Source organism: Brachyistius frenatus, unplaced genomic scaffold (genome assembly GCF_029030835.1).
Source record: "Brachyistius frenatus isolate BFR_SWC_R1_liver_20210118 unplaced genomic scaffold, ASM2903083v1 Contig_182, whole genome shotgun sequence".
Classification (NCBI taxonomy): domain Eukaryota; kingdom Metazoa; phylum Chordata; class Actinopteri; family Embiotocidae; genus Brachyistius; species Brachyistius frenatus.
The window spans coordinates 81333-106128 of NW_027210781.1; the positions used below are offsets into that span (position 1 = coordinate 81333).

General features: G+C 40.0%; 1 protein-coding gene across 4 annotated transcripts in view; it reads right to left on the reverse strand.

The window, feature by feature from the left end:
• The window catches only part of lrfn5a (leucine rich repeat and fibronectin type III domain containing 5a), a 108689-nt gene that overhangs the window by 78119 nt on the left and 5774 nt on the right, over window positions 1-24796 (reverse strand). For 2 of the 4 annotated variants that reach the window (XM_069717843.1, XM_069717844.1), the window contains exon 2: window positions 9754-9808. The exons of the other annotated variants lie outside the window; for them this stretch is intronic. The gene's annotated coding sequence lies outside the window, so the exon portion shown is untranslated. The remainder of the gene's footprint in view (window positions 1-9753; window positions 9809-24796) is intronic. 4 annotated transcript variants of the gene reach the window in all.

Here is a 24796-nt window from a genome sequence, read left to right on the forward strand (position 1 = left end):
GTTTAACAGGCTTACTTTATAATTCCATGTGTGTTACATCATATGTATATGTTTAATGTCTTAATTATCTTTCTACAATGTATAAAATAACTCAAATAAAGACAAATATTTGAATGGGTAGTAAACTTTTGACTGATGTGTACAAACCAAAGTACCAGACAGGGCAATCCGTTTTTGCTGACAATAATTCTCTCAGTTGGAGAAATATTTATGCATTCGCCCACACAATCTTGATTTCTCACTGACACACACACACACACACACACACACACACACACACACGTTTAAAAAAAAAAAATCCTGTGTGTGTCGGACCTGCTACGTGTAAGGCTCCTATCCTGACTTTAGTAGCGCATCGTTCAACCCTAAGACTAACGCTACACTTCCTCTGCCTTTTTGCAGCTTGCTCATTCACAATTTATTCACTATACAGACACCAACGACTTCAGTCCAGACGCTGAATTCAGTCCATCTGTGTTACAGCGTCCCAGATAGATGGATTATAATTACACAGAAGCCCAAAACAGATCGCTGTTTAGAATTGAACAAGAATCAGGGTGTAAATGAGAAAACATGAGCACGAGAAAAAACAAGCAATCTTTGGCTGCCACACGAAGTCTCAGCGAACTCACTGAAACACTTTACCATCTCTCCTGTGGCAGCTTCTTGCAGCTTTGCTCTTTCCAAATTTCTATTACACGGTCATCAAACTTTCTTGTTTTTCCACAAATAACACTTAAAAAACAACAACATTATGAATCAATTACCAAAATAGAATAGTCAATTATTTTATATTAAAATGTCAATCACAGCTATTCAAAATGATAATTTTATTGTGAAGAAACAACAGAAACATTAACTGTTAGAGCCATATTTTGTGTTGATGACAAATCATATTAGAATTTGCTTATTTACTGAGGTAATTTAAATCTTTCTTTTGACTTATGAAATAAGATTAAATGCATATGCTGAATTAATTATTATGTATTAGTTGTGACTGACAAGATGATTGTCAGCTGATTAGCAGCTGGTTGCCAGCTGATTATCAGCTGTGATAGGGGAGAAGGGGCACTGAGTGTTTTGTTCTTCTTCACCAAACATGGAGGAAACATGAGGAAGGGGCATCGGTAGTCTTTGACCTCACGTTACAACGAGAATGTTTTGTAAACTTGTTTTTATTAATGTGAGAATCAACGAAACAACTGAACCGGCGACTGCAGCGTTATGATTTGGACCGGTTTAACGTGAGTCAAGCGGAGCCCCTATTAAGATGGCACAGATTAAATGAAAAGGACACGGCCATCACATTAACAGAAGAGAATTGGAAGCCTCAACCAAACCCCGCCATCAGCTCTTCTCTTGTTCTGTACCACCTTCACTTATACAATCTGAAGATTTAACAGGCCAAAGTCATTGAGGTAAATACTAAATGCAATATCTGCATGTAGGCACTAATGACAAACGTGAAAACGACAAGTCGCCTGCTTAAATAATAATCTACCGTGTGATGAGAGGATTAACCCTTTCCACCCTGGATGCTACCGGGACCAGGCCACATCTGTTATTAAGAGGCAATAAAACATGATGTTTCGAAGGTTGACGAGGACGGCACATTCCCCCGAAGAGGTCGTCCAGTACTACTGCCACCAAAATGTATGTGCTTCATGTCTGTTGTTGACAATTCGATATGACTGCAGTTGACAATTTTTAAAACAGGCTCAATGATATCAGTGTCATAGAGTCGTCGTTATAAGGCCGTTTCAGTTTTGATTAGGCGGAAGACAAAATGTCGATTACTGGGGGTTTTCAGATCTAATTATGGCCTGGTGATGGGGACAATTACACACATTTTATATACTGCAAGCCCTCCGGGACAGCAGCATATTCATTCATTGCAGTGTGACAGTTTTTTTTTTTTTTTAATTAATTGAGGTATGTCTTAATTTCCCCCCCAAACAAACTGTATGAAAAGATCCAATAAGCAGTCAGGTTTGATAAGAGGATTTTGGAACTGGATTCAGATCTGATGAAATGCTATCAAACTCCATCCCAGCGTAGATTCCACTGAATCGCAGGTCTCTGCTACAGCAACTGCAAACTGCACATTCCCTTCTGTTCCCTCCAGTGTGTGTGTGTGTGTGTGTGTGTGTGTGTGTGTGTGTGTGTGTGTGTGTGTGTGTGTGTGTGTGTCCAGATTTAAGGGTTTTTTGTGTGTGTGTGTGTGTGTGCCTTTTCACTGTCTTGAGGAAGACTGCCTCGCTAAGAAGCGCTAAAAGCTCCTAATGCAACGGTGACAGGTTGTTTGGTGCATCTGTGTGTGTTCTGCTTCCCAGCAACATACTGTCACACTGCTGCCCACCAAGCGCGCTACATGTCACAACCACTTTCCTCCTGACTCATCACACGCTGACTCAAGCACGCACTTTGGAGCCGTCGCTATCGAGCTCCCACACAGTTCAAAATCGTGTCCGCGTTCTCCACTAATCTTATGTCACACAAAGACGGTTGTGCACACACGGCCTGCAATCGAGGGAGGAATCACGCAGACTGATTGATTGCTGCAAGGTCAAAGAGGGAGGTGAGGAGGGGTAGCGAGACGGAGGGAGAAAGACAGAGGGGAGTGGTTCGTTGCCATCTCTCCCTCTGTGTCATTACTGGGTGATTATGGTGGTAATGACCCTGTAACTCTAACACCTGGCAACTTTATATACACACCGTCTTCTCACTCTCCCTTTTCCTCCTTTTATCTCATTCGTACCTGTGGGGAGCGGTGACCTAAATCAGTGAGACTCCAAATAAGGGTCACAGATAGATTTCACCCTCATCACTTACATAAGACTATGTTCAGACTGCCAGCGCAAATCGGAGTTTTATCATATCCACATTTGAAACCACATTTGGAGGTGGTTTGAAATTCAATTCCAATCAGATTTCTACAGATGTGTCTCAGACTGGACGCTCCGCTGGCTCAGATCAGATTTCTTGCGTCGTTCGCAAAGTGACACACAACGACGACGTCATTTTCAGAGAAACAGAGTGAGCAGTATCTCTGCTACCGCTATCAGAGCACTATCAGAAAGTGTAGATGTTCATGCTGTATCGTGGACAATGATAACAACAGTCCTCTGCCAGAAGCTGAAATATACTGGTCGCTGACACATCATCAGCTTTGTATGAGTATATGTCGTTACCACAGCAACGCATGCAGATAGGTCAGTGATGTCTGGAAACACCAAATTGTATCTGTCACTTGGAAATATCAGTCTGTCCTAAAGATGTGATTTGAGAGAAAAAAAAAATCAGATTTATCTGCAGTCTGAACAAAGACTAACAGTTCTTTAATTAAACACCTACATTTACCCAGAAACCTTTGGAATTGAAGGTGGCTCTATTCTAGGATTTAAAACAGCTTTGTATTGTCATTCATTGTAATTCATAGCAAAAATAAATAAATCTGCTGGTAATTCAAGATTATGGTAGTTTGACAAAGTTGGTATAAAAATGTGTGGAGTGAATGCGAGCGACTGTGAATGAAAGTGAGGCACGACTTTTGCAAGAAAAGAATACCGCACTGCTCAGCAAACACCTTCCTTGGGCAAATGACAGTAAAACTGACTGAGTTGCAAGTCCACTAAGAAGTAAAAGATGGGACAAGTGTGTCTGAATTCAGCCAATACACATTCTAGGTTAGTGTTCAGCAGAGACTGGCGTCCTGTGTGGAGTCTTCTTCTTGTTCTTTAATGCAGGAAATGAAGAAAAACCCATGAATGAGTAGCTGTGTTCAAACTTTTGACTGGTACTGGATGGGTCCTTTGCTACAGTATGTTATAGCTCCTCTATGCGTAACCACTAATACCATGAGCTAAAACTATATAAGCAATTGACATAATTATCTCATAACAGCAGAACATGTCATGGTCTGGCAAATGTTAGATGTTAAGTGAAACATCAGTTCTCGTATAGTCGGCATGTTGGAGCAATGGACAGATATAAAGATCTGAGGGACTTTGACAAGAAACTCCAAGGCTTGTGGGTTACTTTCAGTCAGCAGTGATGACTCCCAACTGACAGTGGCCCAAGGAGGGAAGTGTATTGTTGCATATTTTTGCATCCTAGATTTGCCAAACACATTTTTTTATTCTATCTTTCATCACAAAACAACAACTGGAAGGGAGAAAAATTAGGCAAAATGAATAAGCCTGAAGGTAGCCTAAACAAAATTAGATCAGAGGACAAAGTGAGTGAGACAAAGATATTACAAGAACATGGGTGAATTATTAGTTATTACTTGGAAACATTATTAGAGCAGATAAACAAAGACAGAATATGAATTCTAACACTCACTGTGAGTTTACCTACCAATTATTTACTCAAAAAAGAATGTAAATGATGGACAATGCAGAATGACCGTGGTTATTATTATTATTATTTTTTTACAGTGGACACATTATGTAAATGTGTGATTTGTAAAATATTTGCACATGGTAACTACAGTATAGTTAAAGGGACATTGCACCAGTTAATACTTCATTTAAAGCTGAAGTACAGTTTACTGCTGAGTCAGGACCACCTCAGCCTCGTCTTGGGGCCTACACATCTTTACAGCCATTACAAACCGTCCGTGTGGAGTTAGAAAGACAGTGGTTTGCCAGGCAGGGAGGGATGGTCTGACAAAAGACACTATCAAATTGAATTATGGGAAGAGAAGGGTCTGGTGTTTTCAAGCTTGAATCACCTGTGGGACTAAAAGCCGAGACATCCCAGCCTCTGCTTCACTGATATGATCAATTCTTCTTCTGATTCGTCTCTTGCAAGTTTCCCAACTTTGTGGAAGTGCACTGCTGAGTCAGTGAAGCACATATTTAAGGATGGGGAAATGTTGTGGCTACGGATAAAACACAGTAAGGTTAAGGTAGGATTGAGGTTAGGGAATTTAAAAACCCGGACTGGAGGTTGGAGAAATGTCGGTGAGCAATAATTGCAGGTATGTGACGTCTTTGACAATCAGAGGTGCAACGCTGTCACGATCACCTCCGCAGAGCTTGCTAAAGAAAATGGTTGTAAATTGGGCCTTAGGGCATGAATTGTGCAGTATAGGAGCGTAATTCACAGGGCTGCAACAGGAAATGGAAAAAACAAAAAACAAACCTCTCGTAACTGTTAAATGTTACACCAGCTTTAGATATTTTTTAAATGTAAGAGCATTTTAATATTTGTACCAAGTATTAGAGAGCATTCAAACATTCCGCTGAATATTTTCACAGAGTCATAATCACTAAAAGCCTCTCTAAATTAAGCTCCCATTACTTCACTGAAGAGACTAATGGTTGGGCGAATATAGCTTAGTGTGTGTGTGTGTGTGTGTGTGTGTGTGTGTGTGTGTGTGTGTGTGTGTGTGTGTGTCTGTTTGTGTGTGATTTGTTTGTTTGTCAGATTTTGCATTTGTGCCATACGCTGATTCTCTGTCTCATGTTGAAACATCTCAATTATGCCTCCTCACTCGTGTTTTCCCCTGCGTTTCTCTGAATGTGTGTGTGTGTGTGTGTGTGTGTGTGTGTGTGTGTGTGTGTGTGTGTGTGTGTGTGTGTGTGTGTGTGTGTGTGTGTGTGTCTGTCTGCTGGTGTTATGTGAGATCCATTATGCCCCTGGTTTGTCAAGGAACACAGAGGCAGGGCTCAGTGCCAAAACTGAGACCTATCAAGTAAGTGTGTGTGTGTGTGTGTGTGTGTGTGTGTGTGTGTGTGTGTGTGTGTGTTTGCATCACTCTGGGCAATGCATTCAGGGAATAGCAGGGAGGCAATTTGTTGTTTTCTATCACATTTTACCCCAAAATCATAATGAAATGAACAGGCAGGGGCGTCTTTAATCATTTATTCTAACAAGGGAAGTAACAAGTCACCCTACATGTATTTAAATGGTTGTGCACTCATTCATATGTGTGTGTGTGTGTTAAAAGTAAGAATAAATGTAGAGCTAAAGTACTGCATTCAGAGCTCTTCTGATGCCCTCTCACTCCCACCTCAGTAGATGTCCTGTGTGGGAAAGCACCACGACAGGTCCACTGTTACACGTTCTTTTGTTCCTATTGACGTCATCACAACCCAAATAAAGAGGCTTGCTGGCAGAGTTAACCCACAGCCATATTCCCATTAGCAAACAGTCACACACACGCAGACAGTAGGAGCATTTCGAGCATTGGCTGTGAGGCTGCTCCCAGCTTGCCCACTGTGAGCTGAATTGAGCTGTACTAACAGCATTTAGATGGTCAGACCAGTGTGTGTGTGTGTGTGTGTGTGTGTGTGTGTGTGTGTGTGTGTGTGTGTGTGTGTGTGTGTGTGTGTGTGTGTGTGTGTGCGCTTAATGTCTTTGGAATTGAGACAAATGTGACGATAGTGTTGATAACCGAAGACCAAAGATTGAAGGAGATGATGGAGAGAAAATGGGAGCGATATTCAGAGAGAAGATAAAGAGAGTGAGCAGATGTTAGCCACTCCCTGCACCATTATGTTAAGGAGCCATATTAAGAAACACTGCTCCCAGGTAAAACACTGATTGTTCTTTACATTATATAATTCAAAAAGCATATGAAACATATCAGAAGTAAACACTCATATTTCCCCCGTGTCTTACATGTGCTTGTGCTCCTTTAACTACTTTGAAGCAGTGTGAGGAACAGTTTGACATTTCGGGGTAATATGCTTTATGGTCTCTTGCTGAGAGGTAAACGAGAAGCTCGAGTTCGTGTGGCGGTAATGTAGTCAGAAGACATTTACCTTTTTTTTTGTTGTTGCAAAAATACTCTATATAGTTTATCTAAGCTGACAAAAATAAAAGAATATTGTTTTATGTAGTGAAACAAAAGTATTTGGCCAGGCGATCACTTCTAAATTATATGCAAAGATGAGCTACAGTAAGTTAGGTGCCTCTAGCCTGCTCCAGGTCATTTAATTACTGTCCACATCTCAATACTGCTTCAATGATTCAAAAAGGTCCTCCGTTGTGTAGTGAATGATGTTTTTTACAGGATGAACCGTCGACCCATCGACCCATGGGGGAAATGTTGGTGTTTACATTCAAGTTTTTATTATTTTTTTTTAAATAGAAAATGCTCCTGAAATCAGGTAGCTGGACGAGCACTTAGTGGTATCGATCTTCTCATCTAATTCTCAGTAAGCACGTGAATATTGCATACATATGTCCTCTTTCCTCTGTTGAACCGATCCTAAAGGTAAAATCATCTCTTATTGCTGATAAATGAACTTTAACCAAATGTATTGTTTGGCAAAGTCTAAAAGTCACCATGTGATACGCTGCCAGTAGAAAACATTTGGACTTCACTCGTCCTCACATCATATCCTCCTGTCTGCCCTTCCTGCAATCCTCCTCTCCCTCCTCTCCCTCTTCTCCCTCCTCTCCCTCTTCTCCATCTCTGTTTGTCCTTTCCCCCCTCTCCCTCCTCTCCATCTTCTCCCTCCTCTCCCTCTTCTCCCTCCTCTCCCTCCTCTAATCTCTGTTTATCCTCTCCTCCTCCTCTTCCTGAGTGATGCATTGTGATGCACACTGTTAGACTCTCTAATTGGACCTCTGCTGTGCAGCTCCTCTTCCTGAATCCATCTCTCCTTCCGTCCACCCCTCCCTGACCTTCTCACAATGTTTCTCTCCCATATCACTCCATCTCTTTTTCATTATTTTACTGTTTTGAAGTAGGACTTTGTTTTTCCTGCTTCCTGTCCTCCTCACATTCGATCCCATCTTCTCCACTCCCTCTGAGCCAAACAAGCAGTATCCTTTCTGTCTTTCACACTTTCTTCTCTCTCGTTTCCCCTTGTTGTTCCCTCTCCTCTTGTCTCTCCATTTGTCCTCTCAATTACCTTGTCTGGACAGAATCTGGCAGCCTGACCCGGTGTGTGTGGGTATGTGTGTGTGGTTGTGGTTGTTGTGGACCAGGTGTCTATACAGTGTTGCGCTGGTTTCTTGTCTTTCTGAAGGGAACAGCTGCTAACGGATAACAAGTAGCTGGCTTCCCCACAGGTTTGGAGACAAATTAGAAACGCAGTCACATTATTCAGTCAGGACCTTAACTGTGACACCCTGGACTCCAGCTGAAACAAATGCCCACATGTTGATGATTATTTACCATTTTATTCAATCTGCAACTTGAAAAATAGCCTCAGACGTATCATGAAACAGCCTTTAACTGTAGTCAGAGTTTAGGATTGCAACATACTCTAATCAAAAATGATTCAAGGTTTTTAAATTTGAGATTATTAGATAGCAAAACTCAAAATTAATTGAATGACTTCCAACAGACACTTAGTGTTCTTGAATAAGTGTACACATGAAACTCGTCTCTGAAAGTTCTTCAACAAGATGACAGATTATTGATAACTTTGAATCTTAATCTGAGTCATTACAACTCATTACAACAGGACAAGTCCTGTTAACTTGTTGTCTTCGGTTGGACGATGCAGGAAACCCTTTGTTTGCTTCCTTTGCTCTGATCAAATTGGAGCCTTTAAGTAAAATCAAATAAACTTAGATTATTTATTCCATCAAATTAGCTCCCTATCAGTTTCAAGGTTTCAGAATTTATAATCACAAATTCTATAGACGAAATGTCCAATAAATCATTCACTTAACTCATCAAATTAGATAATCTTTCTTTTACACTCTTTTTTTTTTTTTACTATAAATACATGATATGATGGATGCTGCTGCTGTATGTGTCCCTGTGTACATTTAGGCCACCTCTGATTCTACATGTATATCAGACTGCAGTTAATAACTATCCTCAAATAATTCATCACACAGCTAATTTGAGTGGCTTAAAATAGTTTAGATGGTCAAAATATATGACACGATTATTACAAAACGTTTCTGCTAACCAACACCAATACCGTTAATCAACATTATTTCTCTCTATTGATCTGTCTGTTTAGATAACTCTGGAAAATCACTTCCTTAATCAGTTAATTATCTGTAAATTGTAGTTGCTTCTATGTTTACTTAAAAAACAAAAACAACAATGCAGGCGGTGGTGGCATCTGCTTCCCAGACGATAGGACCCAAAGGCTGCCAATATTCTGTGGCTTTCCGACTGTCAACAAATCTCAAGAAAATACCAAATCAACAAAAAACATTAATCCTACAAATCCAGACACAGTTTATTCCTCTGTTAGACATAAAATTACATTTCAGCTGTGTCTATCTGTTCAGCTGATTTCAGAGGTTAACACAAGTCAACTGGTTTATTAATCGTCTGTTAAACGACCTGTCAGGTCACATCTTTATCTGTGAACACATACAAAACTTTTTAAATGAATTGAGCACTTTTCCTTCATCTGATAGACCTCATTCAACTTTATTTAAGGTATAGATTTAAAATAAGATTTAGATTAAAGAACAGACAAAATAAGATAATTATGTAATAATAAATAATTAGACAAACTGAGGCATTTTTTTTATTGTCTACACTTCAAATGAAACACCAAACTTTTAAAGTTTTCCGTCCACTTCAGCTTCATTTGCCATCAACTTCCACTTCAACTGTTTTTGTAATTCAGGTTTTTCTTTCATTTCAAATGTGACGTTTCAGCAGAAAGCACACGTCAGCACTCTGACTCAACCAGGAGAACACCAGTTAAAGCTTATGTGGAACCTGTTTGGGTTCTGAGCCGAGACCCAGCTGATCATGCCTCCTTTGACTTTTACCCAACTTGCATCATTGACCGCAAAGCGTATAAATGTAATTACCTCATTGTAGTAGTGCAGAGCCGCCCTCCCCAGTGACTGTCTGCCAGCTGTGGAGCTGATGGTTGAAGGATGAAATGGAGAAAGAAGATTAGGAAACCTGATATTAAACTTCTTACAGAGTCTTTTAAAGCCTCTTAGGCTCCTTCAGGCTCTCTCTCTCCCTCTCACTTTACCCCCCCCCTCCCCGCCCCCCGCTTCCTCCCTCGTTCTCCTGAACTATTGAATAAATGATTAAATTCAATCGGCCTCTACGATCACTCCAGTATTTTGTTTCCCTTCCCTTTTTCAGCCTCTGTTACTGCCTCTCCTTATCTGAGAAATGTAATAAAGGATGAGATTTCAGTTTTTCATGGAGGTGTTTATCATGCAATCCTGTCTTTTATCTCACTCTTTTTATCTGTCTTCCTCTTGATAATTGCTACAAGAGTACTACAGGACTACACGACTGCTAGTGTTTCTTTTCTAAAACATTTCACAGACCAGCTATTACAGCTCATATTTGTTTGGTGCGACATATATTGTACAGTATTTACATATAATAACTTTAGTTTGTCAAAAGTAACACGATGTTTATGAGCTAGAGATCAGAATCTGACTATGGGAGCATATTTTTTGAAAGGCAAGGTCAAGAAACCACTTGTGTGTGTCTATCATACAATAACTGCAAATTATGGTGTAAATTACACCCTCAAAAAAGTCCCTCCAACAAAGAGCAGCTAACTAATCAGCATCACGTCAATGTAATCAATTGTTCATTGCCTAATCCTTAAGCACCAAATCCATTAAGTAATAGCAAAAGTTATTGTCTATTATATATATTTCATCACATGATTGCCTTTCTTTAGCCAGGCGACATCAAACGCGCCTTCAAACAGATCCAAAGCTGCCACGCCCTTATGGTGCTGGTTGTATACCATAAACCAGCCGACTGAGAGTCCTACTGATAGAAATCAAAAATATAAGATTGGTGAAAAAACAGTTAGCCTACAGTTTGACCATCAGCACCTACTTTCATATTACCAAGCATGTCCCCCACAGTCACACCGGGCGGGTCCAATTGATTGGAAAGTTGATTTCTCTGTACCAAAAACTAAACCCTGACCTCAAAATGTTACACCCCTGGTGACTATAATGTAATTACTGAGTTTCCTAGTTTTGCTCACTTGCAGTACCTGTTATTGAAAAGGAATCACAACACTGAAATGCATTACTGAGCGTACTGAACATTAGTTATGTAGTACAGCTGGGGTTCAAAAATATCCAGTAATGTAAGTTATAACAAGCTTATTGCAAGACAAAGAAAATAGAACCACAAAATATGTACCAGGGCACAACTAAAGCACTACGTGTGTCTGGACTTTACCTTCATTAAAGCATTATTAATACTTCAGTACAAACAGAATAATATTCTTAAAGGTTCATCACTATCAGCTGCTTTGAATGAACCTTATAAAACATATAATATGATAATGAAATACACAGCTCCCAATACAAACCCACTGCAGCATGTCAGTACGGGTAGCAACAACCGTGCGCAGCTGATAAAACACCTGCACTCACTAGTTACGAGTTTCATCACATAGTAGAGCATCCACATTGTCCACCATTACTGCAGTTATAACAGCACCGCTGCATTAGCAGCAGAATACAAAACAGAACTGAATCTGAGTGGAAAAGCAGCATAGATGCTGCAGCTAAGCTGCTGCTGGCTGTGGATTTCCAGCGGATAAACTCCTCCAGGTAACTAAAAACAACCCCAGTCAGAGTAAGACCCTGATTTCCAAAGTGTCTGGCTTTTTACTGATAAGTAAAGCCGTGTACTTTGACAGAGAAGGAGTTGTTTTATTTATTTATCTATTTAAGTCTATTAAACATTTCTCACCCCGTGGGTTTTTAGACACGGTTTAGTAGATGATGGCAAGCTGTGTTCTTTTATCTAAACTCTCCGGAGGACTTCCTCAACATCTCTGTCATTGTTACTGCTTGTACAATATAAAAGCCTGCCGTCCTTGTCAATCCATCTGTCTGTCTCCTTCTTTGTATCAACCAACACTCATCTCCATTTCTCCCTCTATGGCACTCTGTCATTCCCTCTCTTATCTGATGGAGTGAATAATTCATGTCTATTCTTCAAGGAGGCTCTTTGTCCTCCCCCCACCGGTGTTTTTTCTTTTCAAGCACTTGGGATGGTGTGTGTGTGTGTGTGTGTGTGTGTGTGTGTGTGTGTGTGTGTGTGTGTGTGTGTGTGTGTGTGTGTGTGTGTGTGTGTGTGTGTGTGTGTGTGTGTGTGTGTGTGTAGCATTTACGTGGTTAAATGAAGTTGAATTCGGTCTATTTTCACAAACACACATGCACACAAAGAAACACAACCAGACACTCGCCACAGTCACACCATATTCCTGAAAATAATAATGCTTGCTGGAGCTTTTTCTTTTTCTTTATTTTGTTCTTTGTGTAGCGACATCTCTGTCAGACATGAAAAAAAAAAAAAAAGTGTGATGCTGGTGAATGTGTAGGTGGGCCTAAGTAAATGTGATTCCCTGCACAATGTGTTTGCTTGCAAATATGTGTACGAACTGGAAGTGCTAAACCATACAAAAGTGTGAATATTATTATTGTTCATTTTGTAAAGCATGTCTAAGCTGACTGGGTGGTGTATCTGAGTAAATGTTTATTACTGCACATTGGAGAGACTATCTCAAATGACTTTGTTTTTTCACCACTACAATTGAAAACAATGCTCTGTGTGCATAAATGTGTTTCACTGAAGACGAGTTTGGTCCTTTCTAAAGCTTCTGTCCTGCATACTGATGTATGTACTCGTTCTCTCTCACACACAGACACACACCTTTATATTCAAAACATGAACTAGAGTGAGAAAAAAAAGGCTTGTTAGTTTTATTGACCTCTTTAATTATTTCACAAGTGATATTATTACCCAACGTAGCGTCTCGGATGCTGATTTTCAGAAAAGCTTTCTATCTTCACTCGTCAGTCGGCGGCTGCACCTCTGTCCTAAAAATGTAACACAGTAGCTCCATATTTGCTTATGACTGAGTTGTAACCTGTATGTAACTTATTTACAACTAATCTACTGTGTAAAAAATACAAAAATTTCACTACAGAAATTTTAAATTTATGCGGAAAAAAAATGTTTTTTTTGAATTTGCAGGAAAGTGGCAAAAGTCAGAGAGCTACAAGTAAAAGCTAGCGTGTAAGATAACTACAGCAAGTCTTTGATTAAACCAAAGCCACGTTCAACTTTAGATATTTACCTAGTCGTTGATCTGTAAATAAAAAAATCTGTTTTGGTTGTTTGTTATTCCAAATTTGTCAGTTCAGGAAAAAAAGACGCTAACGGTAGCTAGTTTAGCAGACGCTGCATGTCATTTTTTAATCCTTGTAAATATAATGTAATTTGGTAGTTCAATTACCTTTAAATCACACTGAAATGTATGAAATGTAAATAATTGTATTTCATTTAAACATTCTTTGAGCATCAAATCTGTCTGAAATACAGAAGGATACTTTTGCATTTGTTTACGTCGTTAGAAAATGTGAAGTATTCTGTGTATTCTTCCACCAACACATATATTTGTTCAGTGTACATAGCGCTGAGTCTTCCCTCCATGTTCCTCCACAACATGCATCTGCCATTTCTTTGCATTATTTCAAGTATTTCACTGTGGGTGATTGATTGACAGGCGCATCAACCAATCACAGTCAGCCGTGGTGGTTGTTCTCGGCATTGTCCTGGAATGTCTTCCCTTTGATCAAACCGAGCTTTTGTTGTATGATTTATTCAATTTAAATGCATTTTAATATTTCAAATAGGGGTCAGAGTTTTCCATGTTATTTTGCATCGCTAAAGACACGGTCCCGTAGGAATAGGGGGTCTCCTGGGACCTGCACAGTTTTATACCGGAGGGCCCAAAGTCAGACAGCTTCAAAATAATGTAGCGCTGCTTATTGCAAAAGCCACATGAATTATTTTATTGTTAATTAATCACGTGTTTGCCTGAGTGATGTCTACCCAGCCAGCATTGCCTGTTGCTATTTTCTCACGCATTAATCATCATTGTGTTTGTTGTTTTCCACCTCAGCACAAAGTCAGCAAAGAGAAGGATCCAAAGACGTGTGAGAAGAACACATCAAAGTCGGGGTCCTTTGGGAGTGCAGGGGCCTCCTGGGGCGTCCAGAGTTACTAGATTTGAGGGCCCGGGTTCAGACGGCTTGATGTAACGGTGCTCTTCATTATTGCAGAAGCCACATATTTCTTGTGTCGTTAATTAGTTCTACGCGTGTCTGAGTGATTAGGCAGTAATGACTAGGAGCCAATGACAACAGGACATCAAAGACAGACACACATCAACCACGCTGGATAAACATCAAGTAGAATTAAATATAAACCCTAATTTACTTTTAATATCGTCATGGTGAGCAGACCTGGTCGAGACCACGGCAAGAGGAATGAAACAACATCCACATCGGGTGCCCTCATGCTAATATTAAACGTATTAACTGACTGAATTAATTAGGATGGTTTTTATAGTGGGTAGCAGCTGGAGTGGCGGTGCTAACAGCTGAGATGAGCTCACAGTAGCTTCAGCGAGTAAACTGTCAAACAAGCAATTCAAGGTGTTAACAAAAATAACTGAGTTGGTTTGAACGTCCTGCAGCTCGTCACTCATGTCAAGAGTCCTTTCAATGTCTTTTGTTGTTTTTATCCCGAGACAAGTTGAGTTTGTTTCTATCTCACAGACTATGGACGGCACGTGATGTGAGCCGTGTTATCGTCCACATACACACGGAGCTCGCCGTGTTATAATCCACATACACACGGAGCTCGCCGTGCATACCAAAGGGGCCCGCGGCAGTCATCAAGTGTTTTCGTCCACCACATAAAAGGTTGAGTTAATTTCTGTTCTGCTGATTGGAATCACAGCCACTCCACCCGTCTACGGCCCAGAGGCAAAATTAATATTTATACCAGTTTAGACCCTGGTCATGAATATTTATAATGGTTAACACCAGATATGCAAATGAGCCAGCCAACCCAGATGGCTTCAGATCAGGACATAATGATCACACACACATGCGTGCACAAACATGCACATAAATACACAAGAATAAAATCAAACGCCGTGATGTCTTTCTTCTTTAAAGGTGACATCAAGAAGGAGAAGGATTAAAAACGGGTGCAAAACTGGATATTGACTAAACAGGATGTTACACTGCAAAGACAGCAAATATGTCGTGTGTGGCGGGAAAGGAAAGAATTCAGAGTAAATAACTCAATCTAAATGTTAATCCAAACCTATTTAACGAAGTCTGGTGTACTCAACAGTGGTTTATCACAAGATTAAAGCTGGCCCCGTCAAACTGATGGCAGTGGTGAGATGCCAAACTTCACAGGTTCCTGAAGTACAAGGTAGGCTGATAGAACAGTAACGCTACTTTGGTTAGCAGTGTGCTAAAGGCTACCAGTGGCAATGCTATCATGTAGCACACCGCAAATCACATCTTTAAACTCAACTTGTTTTTAAGTTGACGTTTCACCTTTCTAGTTCATCTTTGGGATCATACTCGTTCCCATCATCTCTCTCTCTCTCTCTCTCTCTCTCTCTCTCTCTCACACACACACACACACACACACACACACACACACACACACACACACACACACACACACACACACACACACACACACACACACACAGATAAAAACCATGCCTAGACACTGTTACCACAATCAGATGTTTCCTTTGAGCCAAAGCCTTGCTAACGAGCTTATCCAGCCGCGTACCGTGTGTGTGTGTGTGTGTGTGTGTGTGTGTGTGTGTGTGTGTGTGTGTGTGTGTGTGTGTGTGTGTGTGTGTGCGTGCATGTGGTCTTGTGAGCACTGGTTATCGTGCTACTTATGACACGTCTAATGCAACCACACACACACGTATGGCAGGATTAAGGTCAACTAGCCTGTTGTCTGTAAACTGGACATCACCCGAGATCACACACACATTGATTTGCTGTGTCACTGTCATTTCTTTAGAATGATCAATGCTTTTATTTTTACTGTTGCATCTTTGTTGAGGAAAGTCTTGTTGTTAATTATGACACCTGAACTGGCTGAATACGATTTAGACATTCCTTAAAAGTAGGAGGGATGTTTCTTTCACACCTCAAAGTCAGTGAAATGAAGCGGAAATGTAATCGTTTTTTTTTTTTTTTTAGGTCTTGCCTCGCCGTGACGCGGCGGATGCAAACAGCTGCAGTAGGATCAGATTTGTTTTACTGTACAGTCAAAATGAGGTCATGCTGAGCAACAAAGCTCAACTGGGTCACAGGCTGTGACTCACTATGTTGCAATTTACCTGGACTCAGTTAAAACCCCGACCCAGCAAAGTGCACTCAGCTCTCTCACTTAAGCTGCTGCACATTTATTAAAGTCAAACAATTTCTTTACAATTGCAGCTGCTGGTGTGTTTACTCGATATACAGAGCAATGAAGATCTGCTGATCGTCTTTAACTGCGTCTCGGTCTTCTCTACACAACGGGCATCTGATCAGGATGCCTCCTGGGCGCCTCCCTTTTGGAGGTTTTACGGGCACGTGGGCACGTGGAGACCCCAGGGCAGACACAGAATATGCTGGAGAGATTATATATATATGTAATCTGGAAAGTTTTGGGATTCTCCAGGATGAGCTGGGAAATGTTGCAGGGAAGAGGGAAGTCTGGGAAAACCTGCTCGACCTGTTGCCCCGGATAAGAGGAAGAAAATAGATGGATGGATGGATAGTCTACAATTTTATATATTATATATATTATAATTTGGGAAAAACAAGATAAACATTTCATTTAAAATATCATATGAATATAAATAATTATTTAGTGGTTAAATAAAATGTCTAGAGAGTTTTCCAATTCCGTAAAATTGTCTTTAATTTGAACATTGTAATATGGCAAATGGTCTTCACTTGTCTAGCACTTTATCACTTTATTGGTCTCAAAGTGCTTTTACACTGTTTTCCATTCACACAATAATGAGACTGAGCTGCCATGCAAGGTGCTCGCCATCAGGAGTACATCCACACACCGATGGGACGCTATCCAGAGCAACTTGGGGTTGAGTTTCTTGCTCAAGGACACTCAGGCATGTGGACAGGAGGAGCTGGGGATCGAACCACCAACCTCCCACTCTACCATCTGAGCCACAGCCTCCCACAGCCTTTTTAAAACATAAATTGGAGGTTGCAGGTTACTTCGAACTACTAGTGGCTTATTAGCAAATAATAATTTTGAGAGCTGCATTTGCAGCTTGTTTTACATAGAGGCAATTTTTATATCTATGTCCACCTGATAAACATCCTCATATTCAGTAGGTGTAAGCTAAGCAAGTAGAAGGCCAACACAAAAATATGAGGCTCTATGAAAAAATTGTTGTACGACAGTCTGTTGTCAGACACCTGACCACTCCCAGCTGAGGTCGAGGTTAAGGTCATAGGTTCAAACTGAATTTACTCGTCATGTTTATACGTCCAGCTGTTTGTACAGGTGTTGTAAAAGGGAGGTTTCACATGCCTGTCGTGTAAGTTTGCTGACTCATGCGGGGTGCTGCTAAATGGTTGAGTCACGCCTTCGTTTTAGTTCCCAGAGGGCAGCTGCAGTAATGTTGCACATCCTTTTGTCAGCCAACTTGCTGTGTTTATGTGCGTGCAGATTCTTGCCTACATAAGTGGAAGCTTTGTGTGCTTGCAGGGATGTGTATGTGTGCGCTTCATGAATCCCCACTCAGCTACTCTCTCCATCTTCTCCATCAATCACAGTGTGTTCGTTGCTTCCTGCACATCAGACACTGCTGATACTGTTAGATAAGCAGATTGCAGGTCCTAATATGAGGATTAGAAGGCCACTCTGCCAATTTTCAACTCTACATTTACGTCATAATAGTAAGACTCAGTAAGAGTTACTCTGACAAACTGCTGTGTGAACAAAAGCACAGCCAACTTCACATTTGGTGATGTGTTCATGAATATGTCTGAAAATAAACTTAGATAAATAATTGCTGTCAATAGATTAACCAAAGTTGCATTTGGAGAAATAAGCAACAGTAACAAAGAGTTTCTCTGGAAAACTTAGATTTGGTCATCTGTATTTATTTGACACACAGTTCTGTCATATTTTGCAACATAAGAGGAACAAACCGAGTCGTGTGTCTTTTCTTTTATTTGGTACTCTTTTTTTAAACCCACAGATCTAGTCTTTAAAAAAATAAAATAAAATACACCTGGAAAAAAAGAAAAAGAACCTGCACCAGCAGCACAGTTGTAATGCCACCATGAACAACCTTTGGGATACATGAGAGACATTTTGGGGAAATTTGAAATACATCCGGTCTCCTCGTCCCCACCAAGCCAGCGAAAATGCACTTTTTTTCTGACATTTTAAAGCTGTAAATTAGAGGGTAAAAACAGCCTTATTACAACAAATGTATAAACAATTATATTATTGAACCTGCTCTAAAATATCACAGTTGAAACTACCAAAGTTAATGCAACAAAAATGAAGCACAACAATACTACACCCACTTTAATCATTGTAGTAGTAGGTGGCCTCTTGCTTGAATGATGCATGCTCAGCAACCTCAGCCAAATGGTTGCAGAATGCATCTTAATGAAAGGTAAAAATGTGTCTTTTTAAAACTGCGAAATGAGTAAATAAACTGTAAGATGGTTCACAGCATTGGTTTTAGTGATTTAAATTGAGGGGTTCATCTGGAATGAGAACATAATTTCCCTTTGCATGTCATTAAACCTTAAAACTCCCCAAAACTGATGTGTTAATCCCTCTAAGGCTCGGGACGAAATAATTAAGAGCAAAAACAAAATATTAGATATCAACCATGTGTGTGGTTTCCAGGCGACTATATCTGTCTGTTGCAAAAATGTGTGTTTGTGTGTGAGAGTCAGCAGGGTGCAGAGAGATCAAGCCATCCTCACTGACAAAATGACAGCTTATTATCATAGACAAACAGCCCCTAAAGGTACACGCACACAATGAATTATAGAAGAGGATTGAAGTGAGAGAATCGTGTGTTTTGGTGTTAATTTGGATCTCACCTCCCAAAGAGCCACTGCAGTAACTTGGAACAGATAAATTCAGTTTTTATGGAAATATTGTATGGCTTTTAAAAGGACATTAGTAATTTGTCAGTGACAGGAATAGTAAGAACCAACTGCAAAAGCAGCAACAAATTATAACTACTGTATACTACTGAGAAAGAATTAAGCCTCAGGCTATTCTTTTTTTAATTTTATTTCCAGAAGAAAAACACCTCCACAACTGTAAGGCCAAAATAAACAACCTTGGGATCTGTGGATAAGAGACTCTTGGGAAAATGTTGAATTGCAACAAGTCTCTCTAAAATTCTCCCCTCCAACATTTTAGTCATAGCAACGCTCTTCATTAAAAGTGTCATGTTTGGCAACATTCAAAAAAATGGTGGTAGTTTGAGTTTTGGTACAGAGACTTCAAAGTTAGAAGAGGTAAGAAGAATGAATAGAGCACATCTGCTGTTACCTGGTCCTTGAGGCCCACAAACTTAAACGTATGTATTGAAGGGGCACCAGCGGTTGTGTAAAATGTGTGTGTGTGTGTGGTATGGATAATATAATTTATTGATGGAGAGTAAAGTTCCTTCCAAAAATTACAATCTTTGATTTCACAATAACTTGCAAACAGCATTTCTTATCTAATTCAAACAAGGAACTCAATCCTCCCAATCAGTCCACTTGAGTCTTGATGTACTGTAACCCAGGACCGAGTTGTTTTTATTAAAGATAATTGACTGTGTTGAGCAGTGTCCTCTAAGTTTATGGCAACTACCTCTAGCCATCTTAATATCCCTCAGCCAAATATATCAAGTCGTCAGTTTTTGGATTGTTTGTTGCAGGGTAGCAGCTTGCTGAGCTCAGGTTAGTGCCAGGAAGAAAGAGTAAAAAAATAAATAAAAACACAGCCAACAGCTAGGATTAACTGGCTGCTATTTATAGTATTTAGTGTAAAAGCTAGCTAAGTAGGATGCAGTGATTTGGAAGTCATTACTGCCTGTAAAGTAGATGGATGATCTGCTATTGTATTCATGAATAACAAGAATTTGGTTGAAGCATAAATTTTCTTTTTGACACTTAACCAGTCGAGCTGCTAATGTGAGTGACAGTTCATTTAGTATGAACATAAGGTGAGTTTAATGGCACACTGTATCAGATACATCCTCCAGTCTGGAGGGTAGATGCAACAACTATGGATGTGAAACAAAATGTTCACCCACACCCTGCATTGTTGACTTAAACCTCACTCACCATGAATGTGACCTTTTGGATCACTGGACCCGGAGACCTACTCAGGGAATGAGATCTACTGAAAGGCAGCCTATACTATGCTAAACCAGAAAATGTTCTCACAGTGAAGGGCCTGCTGTGTAGCATTAATCTGTGTGTGTGAACAGATGGCACACACTAACAAGCTCGGCTGAATGCAACTATTGTTGGCATGGACCAAGAGTGATCTCTAACTTGCTGATCCCAAGCCTCTTAATTAAATGCAACATTTAATCTACTCAGTTTTTGGTCCCTCTGGTGCTAAAAAAAACCAACACGGTTCATCACCACTGACCTCCTCATCCTGGTGGTTGGAACATCGCTTAGATTGATCACAATTAGATTGACAGAAAGCCTCCCATTTTTATTTTTATTTTTTATAATCATGGCGGCCAATGATTATGATGTTGCTGATGATGACCATCACCAAAACGTGGTTTTCTTATTTCATATTTCTTTCACTTGTCAACATCCCCAAACAATGGAGATACTTTATACATCCTAGACTGATACTGTGCATCAATTTAGCACCAACACATCATTACACATGTTAGGGCAATACATTTCCTTGAGCACTGTTATTAAACCACATGCCATTATCAAAAGGTCTACGGGCTGTCTTCCAGGCCATATCCAGCAAGCAGAATAATTCACTAGTCATCACAATGACAAGATAAAGAACAATGAGTTGTTGAGGTTTCATAAGATGCAAAGGGCATGCATCAGCAGGAGGACAACAGTTCACTTAGCACTACTACAATACAACGTGATCTGTTTAAGCATTAAATCAATAGCCTTTGAGTAATAATCAATACAGTACAGAATGTTATATCCAGTTAGAAATAGAGGCCTCAAACATACTTAAGAAAAAAACAATTACATATAAAAGAGGTCCATAACAACATTGTAGTTACAGTACTCATATAGTGTTGATATAGCTAAAATAGATGGTAAGACAAAGACGGGCATACTAACTGACTGTATGGCCAAAGTCAAGCAAATTTGTTTTTGATTGCTTTTTGGATTTGACATTATGACAGACAGTGTCAAAACGGTCTGTGATACTGAACTGGGCTCACCAAGAAATACTGTGACATGTCTGTTGTGTCGCTGCATGTTGAGCTTTCCATGTTACTGAACTACCAATAAGCTGAATCAGCCCAGTGAGCTGTCCATGGTACTGAACTTTTTGTCTGTGTAGCTGCCTACTGAGCTGTCCATGGTCCTGAAGTGTCAACCAGAAGGTGTACCAGCATACAGAGCTGACCATGGTTCTGAAATATCTACAGCTACACTGGTAGAGTGAGCTGTCCATGGTCCTGATATGACAACCAGAAGGTGTACCAGCATAAAGTGCCGACCATGGCTCTGAAATGTCTTTCAGTGTAGAGGCATAGTGCGCTGTCCATGGTCCTGAACTACCTACAAGCTGCACCAGTATAATGAGCTGTCTGTGGTCCTGGAATGTCTAGTTTTAAAGTGAAGCTGCATCCTGAGCTCTCCATGGTTCTGACAAATCCACATGCTGCAGCTGCATAGCAAGCTGTCAATGGCACTGAAATGTCCGCTTCTAAACGTAGCTCCATGATGTAGTTATCCATGGTGAATAAGCCATTTTGCAAAGATATATACTCAGATCTCAGAAAATGTTAACATACCAACATTATATGGACAACATAACAAAGCCATGCAGCACAGTCTTAAGAGGATTACAGCAGGTTTTATTTCGGCTCTGTACTTCACATCATATCTGAAATGGAACAATGCCTATTTGATCAGAGCGTTGAGTCACAGCTTGAAGTCCTACACGGTACACTCAATACACATGTGAACATTGAAAAAACACACTTGAGGCTGGAAGTCGGCACTTTTCCCTCAAGAGTATTTTTCATTATTTTTCAAGCTAGTGTGAACAGAAAAAAAAAGTCATTATCAATATGTCTGTATTAGTGCAGTTCTAATCGATAGGATTTCTCTGGTGCTGCTGACCCATTTGCCTCGCATTTAGGTTCCCTCATTTACTGTCCATAATCTCCATGTTTTAAGCAACACTAGGAATAGAGTCCGATATCAACATGATACATCCCAATGTGTTGTGTGTAATGAATAAGTGAATCTGTCTGATGTCTGGTATTGTTCCATTTCAGAATGGCTTCAGAATGGATTTCAAAAAGCCATTATCAATATGTCTGTATTAGTGCCGTTCTAATCGATAGGATTTCTCTGGTGAATCTGTCTGATGTCTGAAGAAAACACCAAAACATACACCTTTTCTCTTTATTCAATATGTAAATGCTCCAGCTACTAAAAAAAATGCAGGTTAATCATGGAAATGGTCAGGGGCAATAAACAAACTCACCAAGAGTCGGCCCACCAGTGCAGTGTTGTATAGTGAGGTGGGTTTTAGGAGTCTACATTTATGAGAGCAGTTACACTGAAAGGAACATAGGGCTGCAGAGCAATCAACCATTTATGCTCTCCAACCCTAAACACAGAGTATGAAAGCACTCTCCAGCGTTGTCTTTGGCAGTGAATTGTGGTTCCTCTTTGTTGTTGTTTGTTCTCCTTCTGGCTAATCATGCTCGTGATTTCATACCAAGCAATAGACTTTTGCAGGTGAAGTTTATTCAGCACAACTAAAATTGTGTATGACACAATCGGCTGCAATACATATTCTGTGGTTGAATGAAGTCCAAGAGTCATAAAGCAAGAAGCTTGAAAGATAAAATGCAGGCAAATATTTAGGAATTATTTTGTGCAAAACACTAAACTAAACACCCGGATCATACACGATGGAGAATACATGTTAGTTAGGCACAACATACAATTGCCACTGCAGAAAACCTTGGCCACACACATTGTCAGAATGCACTGCTATCAGAGACTCACAGGCATCTAGAGTTGCACAAACTCAGCAGGTCTGTCAGCTGATCTGGAGGCAGCAGATGGTGAGGATGGAGACTGTTAATGCTACCTGTGAAGTCATGATCTGCCATTAACATCTGACTGAATTTACACTCATTCACATTCAGCGTGATATAGTTCAGATGGTGTTATCATAGGTGTGTAATGTCAGTTTCTAAATGCCTGTGACCAAGTCTGATTCTGCTGTGGCTGTCCACAAAAGGGATTTTCACAATATTTTCCAGTGGCAAAACTACAAAGCATCTCTCCTGATTTATAAAAAGCTTCACACATTTCACCCTTGGGTTTTGTTCAGAGGAGCTACTGTACTGTTGGTTTGTGTTAATCTGACGTGGTGTTTTATGGAGTGTGGGCCAGTTCATATATTGAATGCCATGTCTGCTGTAATACCCTGGTGACGACTGTGCTGCAATATTTATAATTAGTCTTATGTTGACAGTGAAAACGGGTTCTGTGCGGGCTGCAACACTTGTGCCACAGCTGAAAAATTTGGAATTGCTCTCAGTGTTATTTGTTCCTTTTAACTGAGATGACCTTTGTGGTGTCTGTGGATTTATACATGTACACTGGTGGAAATGTATTCAAATCCTTTATTTTAGTAAAAGTACCAATACAACAATGTAAAAAAGTTCCATTAGTCTGGAGTCCTGCATACAAAAAAAAAAAATCATATTTAAAAAGTACAAAGCAGCAATATGTAGTTTATGTTTGACACTAACAGAATGGATTTGATCCCTTTGACTGATATATTATGATATATGACCATTAGATCTGAGGGATCATGAGATGATTGAGGAAAAGAAAAAGAAAATTCATTAATCTGTTTTGAGTTTTTCTCTAATCTTAGATTTTTAGCTGCAATATTTGATCATTTCAACATTTAGTGAACTGAAACTAGGTGAGAAGTTTGGAGGGAAAATCCCTGTTTGGTTATTCTATTTAAAAATCTCAAACATCTGAAATGTGGCCCCGACTACGTTTGTAAGACATCAGAAGCCAAAAAGTTAGACAACCCCTGGTTTAATTTTTAACAATATGTACTTAAAAAAAATGTATATCATCCATTGTGTCAAATGTTCATCTAAAAAGTAAGTAAAGCTGTTAGATAAATGTAATCGAGTAGAAAGTACAGTATTTCCCTCTGAAATGTAGTTGAGTGGACGTTTACATTTTCTTCCTTCATTCCTTGTTTCATTTTTCTTGGATATGAGAATGCGGTTGACATGAATGTCTTCGTTATGAGCTCCTAAAATACTGTATGCATGTGTGTCAATCATCATAATGTACAGAAAGATATACAGACAGACAGAGCAGTAGGATTGTCGGCACTAAGCCAGAAGTCTGTCTGTATTGTGTCGCGTTAACACAGAGTTATCTGAGCTGCACATGGCTCATTATCGCCCAACATGTCTCACATCTGCCATGTCACCCACTGCTCATGCTCACAGCGTCAAGCACACACAGACACACACAAACATCTGCCTCACTACCTCCCCAAAGCAGGATGTCGTGTGACACACGTCAACGGTGATTGTGAAGCAGCAGTTGTGTCAAGGGTGGGGGGGAATAGTTAATGGGGGGCGAGAGTCAATTTATTGAAGGGAAGAGGGAAGGAAAGAATAAAATAAGTAAAGAAAGAAGGAAGGAAGGAAGGAAGGAAGGAAGGCAGGAAGGAAGGAAGGAAGGAAGGAAGGAAGGAAGGAAGGAAAGGAAGGAAAGAAAGAAAGAAGGAAAGAAGGAA